Genomic DNA, 6000 nt, shown 5'->3' with positions numbered 1-6000 from the left:
AAACAGCACACCAGGAACATCTTCATGTTTCTGTTCTCTGTGTTACTGGGTATGTTTGAGCCAATCATGTGGCAGTATAGGTGCAGGTTCGAGACAACGTTTTAGTGTAAGCCTATTTGAAAAGGTTTATTTTGTTGTTAAAGGAAGAGCACCAGAATGAAACCAAAACAAAGTGCTGTCAGGTTTGACTTTGTGGTTGTCCTCAGTGTTCTTTGCTCTCTGTGTTTCCCTCCTGTCTTGATGACCCAGATTTTCCTCACCTGTCTGATTAGTCTCACCTGTGTCTGATTACCTCATGTCTAGTCTCAGAGTTCCTCCCCTCCTGTTGTCAGTTCATTGTTTGTTGAGTCTGTAGCCCGTCATTTGTTTCCTCTGCTCCCTGGATTTACTTTGTTTTCCTCCTTGTGGATTTGGGACATTTTGGATTGTTGTTTGAGTGAGTTTGTTTTTGGCTCATGTTTAAATAAATCAGCTCCTTTGTTTTACCTGCGACTGGGTCCTCCTTCCTGTTTTCTGCCCACACTCGTGACAAAAGCTTTCGGCTTGTGAGGTTAATAAACATCAAACTATTATTCCTAAAATATGCAAGTTTGACGCCACAGCACACGAGTGATATCGCTTTGCAGCACGGTGGCCGTTCTAGAGTCTGTTGGGGCCCCGTGGCAAAAAATCAATTGTTTCTAGCAGTCTCTTTTTTCTCTTCTCTGGATATTGAATTACTTTGGTTTTTGCTGTAATAATGCATGCAACACATAACAGGGCAACAAAAGTTAGTCAGGTGGGGCCTCCTTAGGGAGGTGTTCTACTGTCATTGCAAAATTTGGACATTTTGGGCCTCTGGGTTTGTGAACCCTTAGGGGCCCCTTAGTGGCCGGGGGCCCCAAGCAGTTGCCTACCAGCTTGTTTTGTGTGTAGCTGGGGATGTTGCACCTCTCTGTGCCTCCTGTAATTTGTTATTAAGTATATTTCGCAACGCATAAAGAGACATAACTGTGAACTGTTGTAACCTATAACGCACGTGCATGGGAGTACTGGAATGTTCCATGGATAATGCCAACAGAGAGCAGGCCTGCCCTATCAGTCTATCTGAAGCTATCTATGGATGGATAGATGGAGATAGATAGGCTCTATGGGTGTGTCTTTTGTTGAAACCTCTCGCGCAGTTTCTCGTGCACACCTCACAGTCCTTGCCTGTCATTCCGCCACGTGCGCTCACAGCCGCCTCCAACCGGCGGGGAAGCACGCGCAAGAATCTGCGACTGGAATTAAAAACTTCCACGATTATTCAAAAGCAGCAGCTTTCATCGAAAGACACAGATCAAGAGGGCTGCTGCTGCTGTGGAGGAGGAGGAGGAGGAAGAGGAATTCTCCGGGAATTTGACCGACACTGTGACGTGTCGGAGCCTGCTCGAGGATCACCACAGTCTCCGACCGTTGGGAGATTTTTCTTCCTCTAAAAATAGGCGACTTTGGGCTCAGCCTGCTGCAGGTCTGCCCGCCCCCGCGCAGAGATGATAACGGAGATGCTGACTGGTTGAAAGACGAGCTTCAGTCAGTGCCAGAGAATTCTTCCTTAAACTCCAAACTGCATTTCTCCATGAAACATGATTCCGGAGATCTTCGCTAGATTATTACACTAGGTTCTCAGGTGGTGTGATTTGCTGGTGATTACGCGAGACGGAGCCGGACACCGCCCGGACCTGTTTCAAGGCTACCGGACCGGGATTTCAGCTTCCAGCCGTTCTTGCTGACGGAAGGAAACTGCGCACATAACCGGAGTATGTTTGGATGGAAATGCATCACCTGAAGGAATAACTGCATGTTTTTTTGGAACAGACCAGCCGTGCATAGACCCACACGGATGCTTGGATAAGTGAGAAGGTTATTTGCACTCAAGGACACCCTCCGTGTTGGTGGTGGGTGTAGTTTCTTCGGGTTTGGAAGCACAGACCGGAGCTACGCGCAGATTTTTTCGCGGATTTAAAGGTATTTTGCCTCCCTGCATTACTTTTCTGTGCATTGGATATCCCTCAGGGGACTGTGCTCGAGTGAAAAAGCACATTAACATGGATGGGACGAGCTTTTTACGTTCCTATCACTTTAACGGAGTCACGTTAATTGGGCTTTAGGGGGCGAAAGGGAGACTAATAGGAGTTTTTTTTTCCGCAACCGCATGACCCCTCAACCCACCCACCCGGCTTGTGTGAGGATCCATGCGCACATTGGGTTTGCACAGTGAGACCACCGGCACCTGGATTCCTGGTTAGCCCCATTTTTGTTGTATCATCTGCCCGGCTGCGCGCACGTCTGTTCCGGTAATTCAGCTTCTGCTGCTGCTGTCCGGTCACACACACACGCTCACACACGCTCTCTCACACACTCCGGTTTATTCAGCTCCAGAAAACTACCGAGATAGCCTCTCTCTCTCTCTCTCTCCCTGTTTGGATGGGAGAGGAGAGGAGTTGGGATACGGAGCCTGATCGCCCTTTTTAGAGAGCCTGCCGGGGCTTCTTCTTGTGGTTTAACTCCATTAGTGGACGGATCGGAGGAGCAAAAGAGTGGATTCTGCTCGAAAAGACAGAACAAGAGGAGAGGAGCTGGAGATCGATGAAGGTAAGGCTGATTGATCGGCTGTTAATGATGCAGGGTGTGTGAGATGGCGGACTGAGCTCTGCTATGCAGCGGATTATTTATTTTTTTCGCCTTGGGGATGCCAGGCTGATTGCGGTGCCAACAATAGTTGTATTCTTAGTGCCCAGGAAATGAATCATCGCTGTAATCTGATTAGGCTCTGCCATAACCTCGCTCTGTGTGCGACTGCTCTCTTTTCTGCGCCCATGTTGGCACTCCGTGCCATCCTCTCAGGGTGCAGACAATTTCCTGACAGGGTCTTCTCCTGTGGTTCAAACGGTGAAAGGGTAATTGTTATTTTGGCGTGTCATTCCTGTGCTGCTACGCTGTGACCATGCAGGCTGGCAGCTCCGTCGTGCCTGTATGGGAATGTGTGCGTGCAAATCTCTATCTTTGCGCGCATGTACGCGTGGATGCATTGGTTCTCGCCTGTGTGTTGATGTGTGTGGGAGCGCAGTCATACCACGCATTTTTTTTTTTTTTTTTTTTGGGGGGGGGGGACCTTCCCTCCGTCTCACTGCCTCTTCATCTGTCTCACTCTCAGTTTCTAAAGCTGCCTCATCATGCCGCTTCAGTTGACTGGCGTTACAGCCACATCAATTATGCAAGAAGCAAGGAGATGAGAACACAAGAGGAGAGGTGAGAAGAGCAGGGAGGGAAAGGGAGACATTGTGGAAGCAAGAGAAAGAGGTCTGCAGGGAAGGGTCAGGGAGTGTGGTCAGAGGGTTGAGCAGCAGAGGACGAGCTAAAGAAGGGTGGGTAAAGAAGGAAAGGGACGGGAGACTGTTAAACAAGGGATACAGAAACAGACAAGGACAGAGGAGAGGAGATTTATATGGAAATGAGGATAAGAGAGAAAGCGGATGAGATGAGGAAAGATTGGAGGAGGGATGTGCGAAGGAGGGTAGAAGAGGCAGTGGAGGAGTATAAGGGCTGAATAATTTTAGAAGAAGTGACATTGGGTTCTTTATTTATCCAATGTGTACAAGGACTGAACCGAAATCTTACATAATTGCACTCTACATGTGTGGAGGTTTAAACTGTCAATTAAGAGGATGGATTGCTCTGGGAATGAATGCAATGGTGCAACATTTAGAAGAGAGACCACAGAGTATCAAGTATGTAAATGGACCAGGCTGAATGATGTTTCATCAGATTGACTTGAGTCAGTGCAGAGAACAACGCAGCTGAGCAAGACAGACATTTTGCCTGGTAACACAAGCCTGAGAGGAGCCTGGGTGTGTTTAGGAACGAGGGGCTGCTCCACACTGAGAGAGCTTCTCTTTCAAATGAAAAATGGTGAAATAATGACACAGACATTTGAAAAGGCTAGCTGTCGTTCACAGATGGATTAAAACATGTGAAGCAGGATTCAGGATCACTTAATTAGTGCATGTCTGAGCTCTATGGACATGGTTGTAGACATGGTTATTGTGGAACTGTTAGAGGTCTAGTTACAGAACCAGGAAGCTCAGGTACGATTATCGGTTCGATCTGTGGTTCAGATTTCGTTTAAGGACCAACAAGAGTTCTGATGTAATTGTAGCATAAGTGGTTGAGCTCTACTTTCAGGACCATGGACAGCTCTATGATAGTCAAACTGCTCCTCGTTGAGCTCTACTTTCAGGACCATGGAGACCTCTGTAAAGTCACTGCTCCACATTCAGCTCTAGTTTCAGGACCACGGACAGCTCTATGATAGTCAAACTGCTCCTCGTTGAGCTCTAGTTTCAGGACCATGGACAGCTCTGTAACCATCACAATGCTCCTTGTTGAGCTCTAGTTTCAGGACCATGGACAGCCCTGTAACCATCACAATGCTCCTTGTTGAGCTCTAGTTCCAGGACCATGGACAGCTCTGCAACAGTCACAATGCTCCCTGTTGAGCTCTAGTTTCAGGACCATGGACAGCTCTGTAATAGTCACAATGCTCCTTGTTGAGCTCTAGTTTCAGGACCATGGACAGCTCTTCTGCAGTTATTGTGTAACTGCAGTGAAATGGCCTTTCTTAAAACCACTCCCTAAACACTTCCACTACGTCCGTATTAATATATCTGACTTTGAGTGACGTGTTTAAAAGGATGCTAAAAAAGAAGAATATTTTTTGTCACATTTGCATGGCATCAAAAATAGTCAGCGTGGCTTCAGAACATGGACAGTTCTTGTGTGAGTGGACTTAGAGAACATTATTTTAAATACGGCTCCACAGTCCACCCAGACCATCCACACATATGAGCGGGACAAAGTCTTAGGACCACCCAGAACATTTCAGCAGGTTGAAACCGTCAGACGTTTTCATCACAGGTGTTTGTTTTCCATTAATAAGGGATGGTTCTAAAGGGATGCTGAAGTGGAAACCAGTCTCACTGCTGAGGTCTGGTTTTTATTCCCTTGAGGAAGAGTAGATTTAATTTTGCAAACGTAGTGAGCTCCTTCAAACTATTAGTGCCACACACAGTTCAAAGAGGGCTGCATGAAATCTATAAAAACACTCAAACAAGCTGAACTTAAAAAGCAATTCATCCGTTTTAGGAACATTTCAAGAACATTGCAGTATAAACTGATGTCAGCGCCGAGGCCTGACTCAGGACCACAGAGAGCTCCTGTGGATTTATTGACCGAGCTGTACAGTCATTGTCATGGCAACACTTTCTTCTAGATGTTGTCTGCCGTTTTAAATGTTGAGTTTCATATCAGCATGGTGGTTTCACAGCCATTGGCACATGTTGATGAAGGGTAGGAGAACAAAAGAAGCGCCCAGAAATCTATGAAATCATGCAGTAGAGGAATCTCTTCGGCTGAGTGTCTCTGAGTCTGAATAATAGAGCTGGCTTTAATGGTTTCAGTGTCAGGGTGCAGAGAGGCTGAGCAGATGCCGATAAAGCAAGCGGTCTTAATCAGTCTGCATTGTTTGCCTTTTCCTGCCACATGAGATGAAAAGAGCTCACAGAGCATTAGGCTGATGTAGTGAGTGCAGGCCGTGGTGTGCAGGGTTCAACCTGAGTGTCGACGCCGTCCTCGCTGCTGTGCTTCTATTCAACTCAAACATTGAATTCCCATCACCCTTACAGGTTTATTCTGCAGCCTACCCCGACCTCTGACCCCCTTCTGGTCCTGATCGAACACATGATGAGTGTGGTTGAATCAATAGAATATGAAACTATTATGAGGCTATATTATTGTTTTTTTCAGTATGTCGATACTCCCCTGTGAACTCTGATCTATTTAGAGAAATAAGAAATTTACATTTAGAAGCTCCAGAGGGATTCAGGACCTCACCAGATTACTCTTGGTAGTGTAGCTGGTTGTTGATGATATTATCACTCTGCTCCTTTCTGTGGAGTGTTTCCCTATCTTATATCCCCATTC

The 6000-nt window shown here is 46.6% G+C and overlaps 1 protein-coding gene across 4 annotated transcripts in view; it reads left to right on the top strand.

Annotated features, from left to right (window-relative positions):
* Positions 1–1054: 1054 nt before the first annotated feature.
* LOC306830536 (leucine-rich repeat and fibronectin type-III domain-containing protein 3-like) overlaps positions 1055–6000 on the top strand; it is a 195724-nt gene continuing 190778 nt past the window's right edge. For 3 of the 4 annotated variants that reach the window (XM_079354110.1, XM_079354111.1, XM_079354109.1), the window contains exon 1: positions 1055–2613. The gene's annotated coding sequence lies outside the window, so the exon portion shown is untranslated. The remainder of the gene's footprint in view (positions 2614–6000) is intronic. The other variant, XM_079354112.1, reaches the window with a different exon arrangement.

Source organism: Symphodus melops (assembly GCF_947650265.1).
Source record: "Symphodus melops genome assembly, chromosome: 10".
Taxonomy (NCBI): domain Eukaryota; kingdom Metazoa; phylum Chordata; class Actinopteri; order Labriformes; family Labridae; genus Symphodus; species Symphodus melops.
This window is presented reverse-complemented; position numbering and strand designations above follow the sequence as displayed.